Source organism: Canis lupus, chromosome X (assembly GCF_011100685.1).
Source record: "Canis lupus familiaris isolate Mischka breed German Shepherd chromosome X, alternate assembly UU_Cfam_GSD_1.0, whole genome shotgun sequence".
Taxonomy (NCBI): domain Eukaryota; kingdom Metazoa; phylum Chordata; class Mammalia; order Carnivora; family Canidae; genus Canis; species Canis lupus.
In genome coordinates, this window is record NC_049260.1 from 66,651,940 (window position 1) to 66,666,585 (window position 14,646).

Here is a 14,646-nt window from a genome sequence, read left to right on the forward strand (position 1 = left end):
ATATAATTTTTCATAATATTCTCTTATAAATGATTTTATTTATGTGATGTTGCTTGTGATGTCTCCTCTCTCATTAGTGATTTTAATTTTGGGGTCCTTTGCCTTTTTTTTATAAGTCTGATTAGAGATTAGCAATTTATTACTAATTTATTTTTTTAATTTTTTAAAATTTATTTATGATAGTCACACAGAGAGAGAGAGGGGCAGAGACATAGGCAGAGGGAGAAGCAGGCTCCATGCACCAGGAGCGCGACGTGGGATTCGATCCTGGGTCTCCAGGATCGCGCCCTGGGCCAAAGGCAGGTGCTAAACCACTGTGCCACCCAGGGATCCCCAATTTATTACTAATTTAAAGACTCATTCCTGGTTTTATTTATCTGTTCTATTGGCTTTTTGTTTCTATATCATTTATTTATGTTCTAATTTTTATTGTTTCCTTCCTTCTGCTAGCTTTAGGCTTCTTGTGTTGGTCTTTTGTGCCTCCTTTATGTGTTAAGGTTTGCTTGTTTATTTGAGATTTTTCTTCCTTTTTGCAGTAGGCCTGTATTGTTATATACTTCCTTCTTAGGACAGCATTTGCTACATCTCCAATATTGCAGATCATCATATTTTCATTTGTTTCCAGGCATTTTTTGTTTTGTCTTTTATTTCCTGGTTCATTCAATCATTGTTTAGTAGTATGTTGTTTAACTTCCATGTTTTTGTGGTCTTTCCAAATTTTTTCTTGTGCATGACTTCAAGTTTCACAACGTTGTGGTCACAAAACATGCATGATATGATCTCAGTCTTTTTGTACTTCCTCAGGCCTAGTTTGTTGTCTAGTATGTGGTCTATTATGCAGAATATCCTATGTGCACTTGAAAATAATGTGTGTTATTGTGGTTAGGATAAAATATCATGAATATATCTGTTAAGCCAATCTGATCCAATGTGTCATTCAAAGTAATTGTATCTTTATCGATATTCTCTTAAATAATCTGCCCATTGATGTAAGTGGGGGTGCTGAAGTCCTCTGTTATTATATTATTATCAATGAGTTTCTTTATGTTTGCAATTAATATTTTTCATATAATTGGATGCCCCCAAATTAGGAGGGCACAAGTATTTACATTTGTTAGATCTTCTTGTTGGATAGATCCCCTAATTATGAAATAGTGTCCTTCCTTACCACTTGCTAGTCTTCAGTTTAAAATCTAATTTGTTTTATATAAGTATGGATGTTCTAGCTTTCTTCTGTCTTCTGTTTGTATGATAAATGTTTCTTTATCCACTCACTTTCCATGTGCAGGTGTCTAAAGTCTAAAATGAGTCTCTTGGGTTTCCTGGGAGGCTCAGTGGTTAGGCATTGCCAGACACCTTTGGTTCAGTGAGTAATCCTGGAGTCCCGGGATGGAGTCCCACATCACAAACCCTACATGGAGCCTGCTTCTCCCTCTGCCTATGTCTCTGCCTCTCTCTGTCTTTCATGAATAAAGAAATAAAATCTTTTTTAAAAAATAAAATGAGTCTCTTGTAGACAACATATCAATGGGTCTTCTATTTTTTTAAATTTTTTTATTGGAGTTCAATTTGCCAACATATAGCATACCCAGTGTTTATCCCGCCAAGTTCCCCTCTCAGTGCCCATCACCCAATCATCCCAAACCCCGCCCACCCCCCCTTCCACTACCCCTTGTTCATTTCCCAGAGTTAGGTGTCTCTCATGTTTTGTCACCCTCACTGATATTTTCACTCATTTTCTCTGCTTATTCCCTTTCACTAATTTTTATATTTGCCAAATGAATGAGACCATATAATGTTTGCCCTTTTCCGATTGACTTATTTCACTCAACATAATACCCTCCCAGATCCTTCCACGGCGAGGAAAATAGTGGGTATTTGTCATTTCTAATGGCTGAGTAATATTCCATTGTATGCATATACCACATCTTCTTTATCCATTCATCTTTTGATGGACTCCAAGGCTCCTTCCACAGTTTGGCTATTGTGGACGTTGCTGCTATAAACATCGGGATGCAGGTGTCCTGGCATTTCACTGCTGCTGAATCTTTGGGGTAAATCCCCAGCAGTGCAGTTGCTGGGTCATAGGGCAGATATATTTTTAACTCTTTGAGGAACCTCCACACAGTTTTCCAGAGTTGCTATACCAGTCCACATTCCCACCAACAGTGCAAAATGGTTCCCCTTCCTCCACATCCTCTGTAACATTTGTTGTTTCATATCTTGTTAATTTTCCCCATTCTCACTGGGATGAGGTGGTATCTCATTGTGGTTTTGATTTGTATTTCCCTGATGGCCAGTGATGCGGAGCATTTTCTCATGTGCTTGTTGGCCATGTCTATGTCTTCCTCTGTGAGATTTCTGTTCATGTCTTTTGCCCATTTCATGATTGGATTGTTTGTTTCTTTGCTGTTGAGTTTCAGAAGTTCTTTAGAGATCTTGGATACTAGCCCTTTTCTGATAGGTCATTTGCAAATATCTTCTCCCATTCTGTAGGTTGTCTTCCAGTTTTGTTGACTGTTTCTTTTGCTGTGCAAAAGCTTCTTATCTTGATGAAGTCCCAATAGTTCATTTTTGCTTTTGTTTCTCTTGCCTTCATGGTTGTATCTTGCAAGAAGTTGCTGGACAAGTTCAAAAAGGGTGTTGCCTATGTTCTCCTCTAGGATTTTATGGAATCTTGTCTCACATTTATATCTTTCATCCAATTTGAGTTTCTCTTTGTGTATGGTGTAAGAGAATGGTCTAGTTTCATTCTTCTGCAAGTGGATGTCCAAATTTCCCACCACCATTTATTGAAGAGACTGTCCTTTTTCCAGTGGATAGTCTGTCCTCCTTTGTCAAATATTAGTTGACCATATAGTTGATGGTCCACTTCTGGATTCTCTATTCTGACCATTGATCTATGTGTCTGTTTTTGTGCCAGTACCACACTGTCTTGATGACCACAGCTTTGTAGTACAACCTGAAATCTGGCATTGTGATGCCCCCAGCTATGGTTTTCTTTTTTAATATTCCCCTGGCTATTCGGGGTCTTTTCTGATTCCACACAAATCTTAAGATGATTTATTCCAATTCTCTGAAGAAAGTCCATAGTATTTTGATAGGGATTACATTAAATGTGTAAATTGCCCCGAGAAGCATTGATATTTTCCCAATATTAATTTTTCCAATCCATGAGCATGGAATATTTTTCCATCTCTTTGTGTCTTCCTCAATTTCTTTCAGAAGTGTTCTGTAGTTTTTAGGGTATAGATCCTATACTCATTGGTTAGGTTTATTCCTGGGTGTCTTATGCTTTTGGGTGCAGTTGTAAGTGGGATTGACTCCTTAATTTCTCTTTCTTCAGTCTCATTGTTAGTGTATAGAAATGCCACTGATCTTTGGGCATTGATTTTGTATGCTGCCACACTGCCAAATTGCCTTATTAGTTCTAGCAATCTTGGAGTGAAGTATTTTGGGTTTTCTAGGTACAGTATCATCTCATCTGCAAAGAGGGAGAGTTTGACTTCTTTTTTCCAATTTGAATGCCTTTTATTGCTTTTTGTTGCCTGATTACTGAGGCTAGGACTTCTAGTACTATGTTGAATAGCAGTGGTGAGAGGGGACATCCCTTTCTTGTTCCTGATCTTAGGGGAAAGGCTCCCAGTGTTTCCCCATGAGAATGATATTTGCTGTGGGCTTTTTGTAGGCTTTTAAGATGTTGAGGAATGTTCCCTCTATCTCTACACTCTGAAGATTTTGATCAGGAATAGAAGCTGTATTTTGTCAAATGCTTTCTCTGCATCTATGGAGAGGATCATATGGTTCTTGGTTTTTCTCTTGCTGATATGATGAATCACATTGATTGTTTTACGAGTGTTGAACCAGCCTTGCATTCCGGGGGATATGGTTATTTACTTGGTCATGGTGAATAATCTTCTTAATGTATTGTTGGATCCTATTGGCTAGTATCTTGTTGAGATTTTTTTGCATCTGTGTTCATCAGGGATATTGGTCTATAATTCTCCTTTTTGGTGGGGTCTTTGTCTGGTTTTGGAATTAAGGTGGTGCTGGCCTCATAGAACGAGTTTGGAAGTACTCCATCTCTTTCTATTTTTCGGAACAGCTTTAGTAGAATAGGCATGGTTTCTTCTTTAAACGTTTGATAGAATTCCCCTGGAGAGCCATCTGGCCCTGGACTTTTGTGTCTTGGGAGGGTTTTGATGACTGCTTCAATTTCCTCCCTGGTTAATGGCCTGTTCAGGTTTTCTATTTCTTCCTGTTCCAGTTTTGGTAGTTTGTGTAGTTTGTGGGTCTTCTATTTTTATCCATTCTGACACCCTATGTCTTTTAACTGGAGCATATAGTCCATTTACTTCAGAGAACTTAGTGAGAGATATTTATGTAATGCCATTTTATTACTTGTTTTGTCATTGTTTCTAGAGACTTTCTCATTTTCTTACTTGCCTTTGTCACTTTTGGTCTTTCTATCCTACTCAAAGTGTGCACTTTTATATTTCTTGTGAGGCTGATTTAGTGTTCACAAACTTCTTTACATTTTGTTCTTCTTGAAAATTCTTTTTCTCTCCATTGTGAATGATATCCCTATTGGATAGGGTATTCATGACTGCACATTTTTTCCCATTCTGTCTGTTGGATATATCATGCCATTCCCTCTGGCTTGAGATGTTCTGTGGAGAGATCTGCATCTGGTCTTATCGGTCTTCTCTTGTAAATAATGGTCTTATTCATACAAAATAGACTTTAAAACAAAGCATGTGAGAAGAGATAAAAGGGAATTACATCATAATATAGTGATTAATCCAACAAGGAAATTTGTAAAAACAGTTATAAAAACTTATGCACCGAGTACAGGAGTACTTAAATACTAAAGCAAAGTTAAGAGAAATAAAGAAAAAATGGACATAATACAATAAATATTGTAATGTTTCACATAAAAGAACTGGAAAGAGAAGAATAAACAAAGCTCAAAATTCGGTAGAAGAAAGCAAATAATAAATATCAGAGTGGAAATAAATGAAACTGAGTAAAGAGCAATAGAAAATATTAATGAAACTAAGAGGTGATACTTTGAAAAGTTAAACAGAATTGATATTTTAAAAGACTAATCAAGAAGTAAAAAGAGGGGCTCAAATAAAATTAGAAATAAAAGAGAAGGTACATTTCTAATATTACTGAAGTAAAAAAGATCCATAAAAATATTATGAACTGGGGCAGCCTGGGTGGCTCAGTGGTTTAGCGCTGCCTTTAGCCCAGGGCATGATCCTACAGACCCAGGATTGAGTTTCACGAGTCCCATCTCTGGCTCCCTGTATAGAGCCTGCTTCTCCCTCTGCCTCTCTCTCTCTCTCTCTCTCTCTCTCTTTCTATATATATATATATATATATATATAGATAAATAAAACATTATGAACTATATGCTAACTATTTGGACAGTCGAGAAGAAATAGATAAATTCCTAGAAACACATAATCTTCCAAAACTTAATCAAGAAGAATTGAAGATCAGAAAGACTGATTACTATTAATGGGATTAAATCAACTCCCAACAAACAGAGGTCAAGGATCAGAGAGCATCACAGATGAATCCTACCAAACAGTTAGAGAAGAGTTAATACTTGTTCTCAAATCATTTCAGAAAATTTAAGAGGGAGGAATGCTTCCAAGCTCATTCTGTGAGGCCAGCATTATTCTAAAATCTATGTCAGACAATGATGCTATTTATTTTTTTTAAACTTTTTTTAAAATTTTTATTTATTTAAGATAGTCAGAGAGAGAGAGAGAGAGAGAGGCAGAGACATAGGCAGAGGGAGAATCAGGCTCCATGCACCGGGAGCCTGACGTGGGACTTGATCCCAGGTCTGCAGGATCGCGCCCTGGGCCAAAGGCAGGTGCCAAACCGCTGCGCCACCCAGGGATCCCAATGATGCTATTTAAAAAAAGAAAAATATATGCCAATGTCCATGATGGATACAGATAGAAAAAAATCTTCAACAAAAAATTAAGAAACCAAAATCAACAATAGGTCTTAAAGGTAATATATATGGTCAAGTAGGATTTATATTAAGCATGCAAGGATGTTCAACATCTGCAAATTAATTAATGTGATACACTACAGTAACACAATAAATAATCATATGGGTTTCTTATCTATGTGTAATCTCCTATCTTGCAATGTCCTGTCATAAAGATTTAACAGCTAGGGAAAATGAAGCAGAAAAGAAAGTAAGTGATATAGAATACAAGTTATGGAAAGAAAAGAAGCTGAGAAAAAGAGAAAAAAACTAAAGGAGCGTGAGAGGAGGCTTCAAGAAATCAGTGACGCTGTAAAACAAAACAATATTAGAATTATTTGGGTCCCTGAGGAAAAAGAAAGAGAGAGAGAGAGAAACAGAAGGACTATTTGAGCAAACCATAGCTAAGAACTTCCATAATCTAGGGAAGAAAACATGCAATCAAGTCAAAGACATAGAGAGGACTCCTCCCAAAGTCAATAAACATAGATCAACACCCTGACATATAGTAGTGAATCTTGCAAATTTCAGAGATAAAGAGAAAATCCTGAAGGGAGCTTGAGACAAGAACTCCCTAAGATATAGAAGCAGGAAGGTTAGACTGAAAGCAGACATATCCACAGAGACCTGGCAGGCCAGAAAGGGATGGAATGATGTATTCATGGTGTTAAATAAGAAAAATATGCAGCCAAGAATACTTTATCCAATAAGGCTGTTATTTCAGAATGGAAGGACAGATAAAGAGCTTCCAAGTCAGATAGAAACTTAAAGAATTTGTGACCACTAAATCAGGCCTGCAAGAAATATTCAAGAGGGGATTCTGTAAGCAAAGAGAGGGTCCAAAGTAACATGGACCAGAATGAAACAGAGACAATTTACAGAAACAGGGACTTTACAAGTAATAATATGGCAATAAATGCATATCTTTCAATAGTCAAAAGACACAAGGTATCAGATTGGATTGAAAAGCAAGCCCTATCCATATGCTGTCCACCAGATACTCATTTTAGACCTAAAGACACTTGCAGATTGAAAGTGAGGAGGTGGAAAACAATTTATCATGCTAATGAAACTCAAAAGTAAGTTGAGGTAAGATGCCTCATATCAGAAAAATTAGATTTTAAACCAAAGACTGTAATAAGGGATGATGGGGGATACTACATCATACATAAAGTGTCTATGTAACAAGTAGATCTAACAATTATAAATATTTATGATCATAGCTTCAGAGTAGCCAATTATATAAATCAACTAATAATGAAATTAAAGAAACACATTGAGGGGCATCTGGGTGGCTTAGTGGTTGAGTGTCTGCCTTTGGCCCAGGTCATGATCCCAGGGGATTCGAGTCCTGGGATTGAGTCCCATATCAGGCTCCCCACAAAGAGTCTGCTTCTCCCTCTGCCTATGTCTCTGCCTCTCACTCTGCAGCTCTCATGAGTAAATAAATAAAACCTTAAAAAAGAAACACATTGAAATAATACAATAATATTAGGGGAATTAAACAGCCCAATCACAGCAATGCATAGATCATCTAAGCAGAAGACCAACAAGGACACAAGGGCTTTGAATGACACACTGAACCAGATGAGCTTCACAGATATATACAGAGGAAACCAACTAAAGCAACAGAATACATATTCTTCTCGAATGTACATGTGATATTCTCCAGAACAGATGACATACTGGGTCACAAATCAGGTCTTAACTGACAACAAAAGATTGAGATTATTCCTTACATATTTTCAGATAAAATGCTTTGAAACTTGAACTAATCACAAGAGGAAATTTGGAAGGAACTCAAGCACTTGAAGGTTAAAGTGCATCTTACCAAAGAATGAATGGGTCAACCAGGAAATTAAAAGAAGAATTTTTGAAATTCGTGGAGACAAACGAAAATGAAAACATGACTGTTCAAAACTTTTGGAATACAACAAAAGTAATCCTAACAGGGAAGTACATAGCATACAAGTCTCTCTGAAAAAAACTAGAAAACTCTCAAATATGCAAGGTAAATCTACATCTAAAAGAGTTGGAGAGGGCAGCCCCTGGTGGCTCAGTGGTTTGGCGCCACCTTCGGCCCAGGGCGTGATCCTGGAGACCCGGGATCGGGTCCCGCATTGGGATCCCTGCATGGAGCCTGCTTCTCCCTCTGCTTGTGTCTCTGCCTCTCTCTCTCCCTCTCTCTCTCTCTCTCTCATAAATAAATAAAATATTTTTTTTAAAAAAAGGAGCAGGAGAAAGAACAGCAAATAAAGCCTAAAACAAGCAGAAAAAGAGACATAATAAAGATTATAGCAGAATTCAATTAAATATAAACCAGAACAGTAAAACAGATCAATGAAACCAGAAGTTGGTTCTCTAAAAGAATTAATAATATCCATAAACCCCTAGCCGGATTTATCAAAAAGAAAGAGAAAGGACTTGAATTAATAAAATTATGAACAAAAGAGGAGAGATCATGATCAATACCAAAGAAATACAATTTTAAGAACATATTATGAAGAACTATATGCCAACAAATTAGGCAATCTAGAAGAAATGAATGCATTCCTGGAAACTTACAAGCTAACAAACTGAAATGGGAAGTAAAAAAGTTGAACAGATCCATAGCCAGCAAGGAAATTGAAGCACTCTTCAAAAATCTCCCAAAAAACAAGAGTCCGGGGCCAGATGGCTTTCCAGAGGAATTCTACCAAACATTTAAAGAAGAGCTGATGTCTATTCATTTGAAGCTGTTTCAAAAAATAGAAATGGAAGGAAAACTTCCCTACTCATTTTCTTAGGCCAGTATCAACTGGATCCCAAAACCAGACTAAGACCCCACCAAAAAGGAGATTTACAGATCAATATCCCTGATGAACATGGATGCAAAAATTGTTACCATGATATTAGCCAATAGGGTCCAGTAGTACATTAAGAGGATTACTCACCACCACCAAGTGAGATTTATATCTGGGATGCAAGGGTGGTGCAACATTCATAAAAATACCAACATGATAGATCACATCAATAAATACAAGAACCATATGATCATCTCAATAGATGCAGAGAAACATTTGACAAAATATAGCATCCATTCCTGGTCAGAAAGGATGAATACTACCATTTACTGCAATATGGATGGAACGGGAGGGTATTATGCTGAGTTAAATAAGTCAATTGGAGAAAAACAATTATCATATGGTTTTACTGATATGTGGAATATAAGAAATAATGAAAGAGACCATTAGGGAAGGGGTGAAACCTGAATGGGGAAAAATTAGAGATGAAGACAAACTATGAGAGACTCCTAACTCTGGGAAACAAATAAAGGATTGTAGAAGGACAGGAGGATGGAGGATGAGGTAACTGGGTGATGGGCACTAAGGAGTGCACATAAATGAGATGAGCACTGGGTGTTATACTATATGTTGGCAAATTGAATTTAAATCAAATATTTTTAAAAATCTAATATATTGGGAAATATTTAAATAACTGAACAGGCTGAATCTGACATTAAATTTAATAAGCCTTCAAAAATAGAAGATTTTTTATCTCTCTCCCTCTGCCCCTCCCTCTCTCTCTCTCTCTAAAAAATAATTTAATAACCCATAAATCTGCTAGAGACTACCGCATGCTGTGACTTGTCAATATGAACAATGGAAGTGTGTACAAATATAAAACTGGTTTGGTTGGGTGTGTCTGACATTCATGAAATCTTAATATACTCACATGCTGAGCACTAAAACTTAGGTCCTTATTCTAAATATCTTGCAGTAGGAATGGATATTGGGTTATTCTCCTGTAATGTTAATTAGAGCCATTACTTTGCTTTAAAAATGTAAATCCTGAAGGGGGGATAAGATGGCAGAGTAGTAGGAGGACCCTAGGTTTGCTTCATCTCTCAAACACAGCTGGATAAATATCAAATTACATTGAATATCCAAGAAATCAATCTGAGGACTGAGAGAACAAAATGCACACCTAGAGGGATAGAAGAGGCCACATAATAGAAGATAGGAGGTGCAGAGACATGATTTGAGTGAGATAAAGATTGTGGGTGCTGCAGGCAAACCTGGTCATGGAGAGAGAGAGAGAGAGAAGCGCACAGGGGATCACATAAAACACTTTCCCAAAGATATCAACTAGGAATATGGGAGAGGCTGACTTCAATGAACTTTTGCATCCATCAGGGCTCAGAGACTGGATTTTTAGAGTCTCACAGCCTGGCCAGTGTGGAGCCTGCTAGGTGCCACAGTTTTCCTGTGCAGAAGGAGGCCAGATGGCCTGGTAGAGGATAGCATGATCTGAGGACCTCTGGGATGCACTGGGAGAGATGTTTCCTCCTTCTTGGAGTGCATCTCTTGGAGAGGTGGCATTGTCTCTCTGGGGAAAAAAGAGACAGCAGGTGCTGTTACTATATCCTGCTCTCAACAAAGGTGCAGACACCAGCTGAGAGTGGTTAACCTGAACTCTGGCTCTTTACTGTGGTTTAGTCCAAAATTCACCTCCTTGTGCTTTGGTGTTACTGCTCTTCTTGAAAAAATAATAAATAATAACTGCTTTAGTACCAGTTCAGTACCAAACCCAGAGGGCATGCATGGGTTACCACCTAAAGTTTGGACTTTGGGAACTCAGCTGCCCTGACTGGGATAGAAAACAGGTGTACTGTGCTGCTGGTGAACAGATTAACTGGACACAGGGTGAAGGCAGGGATCTGAGGGAAGACTGGGATATATAAAGGGAAATTAGTCACTCTTCTGTGATGACTTTCTTTTTTTAAAAAAATATTTTATTTATTTATTAATGAAAGACACACACACACACACATACAGAGGCAGAGACACAGGCAGAGGGAGAAGCAGGCTCCATGCAGGGAGCCTGATGTGGGACTCAATCCCGGGACTCCAGGATCATGCCCTGGGCCGAAGGCAGGCACCAAACCACTGAACCACCCAGCGATTCCCAGTGATGACTTTCCAGGCAGTGGTGGGTGCAAAATCTCCTCTCTTGGAACAGGGAGGGGGCTGGCACCATTTCTCTCCTCTGCTCTTTAGCAAAAATGAGCTTCTATAAGCAGCACAGCACCAACAGTGCTGGCCAAAACCACTATACTAAGACCCACTCCCGTATACTCTCCAGGTACCGCTTTTCTAGGGCAAGCTTGCCTGAGGACCAGAACATCAGGCCCATCTCCCAGAAGACCACCACAGACCTGCCTATCCCGTCGCACCATTCGCCTGCACACACCACATCTAATGACAGTAGAGTTCTGCAAACCTTCAGCTCTACTAGAAATAGTATCAGAATTCTGTTAAATAAGCAGACCAGACCACATTAATGAAAACTATACATATTCTGGCCAAAGTCCAAACATTCCCAACTGCAGGTGAGGAGAAACTCTACAGAGGGCTGACCTCAGGGAAAGAGCATCCAAAACAGAGTACAGAGTGTGCACAGCTTCCACCACAAACAATTCCTGAAATGCCAGACCCTGGACAGTATATCAGCTCTTGTTTATTAAGCCATTAGTTTCTGGAGCAGGAAACATAATAAGCATTCATAACAAAGAGAAGACAAAGATATAGGAAGAATGCCAAGATGGAGGAATTCACCCCAAAAGAAAGAAAAAGAGAAAGTCACACCCAAGGATAAAAGTAATATGCTTGATCCAGAATTAAAAGCAACAATCCGGGGCATCTGGGTGGCTCAGTCCATTAAGCAACTGCCTTTGGCTCAGGTCATGAACTCAAAGTCCTGGGATTGAGGCCTAAATTGGGCTCCCTGTTCAGCAGGGACTTCTACTCACTCTGCCTCTGCCTGCTGCTCTCCCTGCTGTGCTTTCCTTCTCTGTGTCAGATAGACAAAATATTTATTTATTTTTGTGTGTGTGTCTGTGTTTTCAGCTTTCCAATTCTTTATTTACTCTTTTATTTGTTTATTTTTTATTGGACTCCAATTTGCCAACATAAAGTATAACACCCAGTGCTCATCCCGGCAAGAGCCCCCCTCAGTGCCCATCACCCAGGCATCCCATCCCCTTGTCCACTTCCCCTTCAAATACCCTTTGTTCGTTTCCCAGAGTTAGTAGTCTCTCTTGTTCTGTCAGTCTCTCTGATATTTCCCACTTATTTTCTCTCCTTTCCCCATTTAATCCCTTTCACTATTTTTTATATTCCCCATATGAATGAAACCATATAATGTTTGTCCTTCTCCGACTGACTTACTTGACTCAGCAAATACCCTCTAGTTCCATCTATGTCGAGTCAAATGGTGGGAATTTGTCATTTCTAATGGATGAGTAATATTCCACTGTATATATAGACAACATCTTCTTTATCCATTCATCTTTCAATGGACACCGAGGCTCCATCCACGGTTAGGTTGTTGTGGACATTGTTGCTACAAACATTGGGATGCAAGTGTCTTGGTCCTTCACTGCATCTGTATCTTTGGGGTAAGTCCCCAGCAGTGCAATTGCTGGGTCAAAGGGTAGCTCTATTTTTAACTCTTTGAAGAACCTCCACACAGTTTTCCAGAGTGGCTGCACCAGTTCACATTCCCACCAACAGTGCAAGAGGGTTACCCTTTCTCCCCATCCTCTCCAACATTTGTTTCCTGTCTTGTTAATTTTCCCCATTCTCACTGGTGTGAGGTGGTATCTTATTGTGGTTTTGATTTGTATTTCCCTGATGGGAAGTGATGTGGAGCATTTTCTCAGGTGCCTGTTGGCCATGAGTCTGTCTTCCTTTGTGAAATTTCTGTTCATGTCTGTTGCCCATTTCATGATTGGATTGTTTGTTTATTTACTGTTGAGTTTTAAAAGTTCTTTATAAATCTTGGACAATAGCCCTTTAGATGATATGTCATTTGAAAATATGCTCTCCCATTCTGTAGTCTTTTAGTTATGTTGACTGTTTCTTTTGCTGTGCAGAAGCTTTTTATCTTGATCAAGTCCCAATAGTTCATTTTTGCTTTTGTTTCCCTTGCCTTTATAGATGTATCTTGCAAGAAGTTGCTGTGGCCAAGCTCTAAAAGGGTGATGCCTGTGTTCTCCTCTAGGATTTTGATGGACTCTTGTCTCACATTGAGATCGTTCATCCATTTTGAGTTTATCTTTGTGTATGGTGTAAGAGAATGGTCTAGTTTCATTCTTCTGCATGTGGCTGTCCAATTTTCCCAGCACCATTTATTGAAGAGACTGTCCTTATTCCAATGGATAGTCTTTCCTGCTTTGTCGAATATTAGTTGACCATAGAGTTTAGGGGCCATTTCTGAATTCTCTATTCTATTCCATTGACCTATGTGTCTATTTTTGTTGCCAGTACCACAGTGTTTAGATGATCACAGCTTTGTAGTACAACCTGAAATCCGGCATTGTGATGACCCGGCTCTTATTTTCTTTTTCAATATTCCCCTGGCTATTCAGGGTCCTTTCCGATTCCACACAAACCTTAAGATTATTTGTTCCAGTTCTCTGAAGAAAGCCCATGGTACTTTCATAGGGATTGCATTGAACGTGTACATTGCCGTAGGTAGCAAAAACATTTCCACAATATTAATTCTTCAATGCATGAGCATGGAATATTTTTCCAACACTTTGTGTCTTCCTCAATTTCCTTCAGAAGTGTTCTGTAGTTTTAGGGTATATCCATTATCTCTTTGGTTAGGTTTATTGCTAAGTATCTTATGCTTTTGGGTAGAATTATAAATGGGATTGACTCCTTAATTTCTCTTTCTTCAGTCTCATTGTTAGTGTATTCCCCAAATGAATGAGACCATATAATGTTTGTCCTTCTCTGATTGACTTATTTCACTCAGCATAATACCCTCCAGTTCCATCCACATAGAAGCAAATGGTGGGTATTTGTTGTTAGTGTAAAGAAACGCCACTGATTTCTTGGCATTGATTTTGTATCTTGCCACATTCCTGAATTGCTGTATGAGTTCTAGCAATCTTGGCGTGGAGCCTTTTGGGTTTTCTATGTACAGTATCATGTTATCTGCGAAGAGGAAGTGTTTGACTTCTTCTTTGCCAGTTTAATGCCTTTTATTTCTTGTTGTTGCCTGATTGCTGAGGCTAGGACTTCTAGTACTCTGTTGAATAGCAGTGGTGAGAGTGGACATCCCCGTCATGCTCCTGATCTTAGAGGAAACACTCTCAGTTTTTCCCCTTTGAGAACAATATTTGCTGTGGGATTTTCATAGATGGCATTTAAGATGCTGAGGAATGGGAGATCCCTGGATGACTTAGCGGTTTAGTGCCTGTCTTCGGCCCAGGGTGTGGCCCTGGAGTCTCGAGATCGAGTCCCATGTCAGGCTCCCTGTGTGGAGCCTACTTCTCCCTCTACATGTGTCTCTGCCTATCTCTCTCTCTCTTTCTTTCTCTCTCTCTCTTGAATAAAAAAAATAAAAATTAAATTTAAAAAACCGATGCTGAGGAATGTTCCCTCTATCTCTACACTCTGAAGAGTTTTGATCAGGAATGGATGCTGTATTTTGTCAAATGCTTTCTCTGCATCTATTGAGAGAATCATATGGTTCTTGCTTTTTCTCTTGTTGATATGATCTATCACTTTGTTTTAGGGGTTTGAACCAAACTTTCATCCCGGGGATAAATCCCACTTGGTCATGGTGAATAATCTTCATAA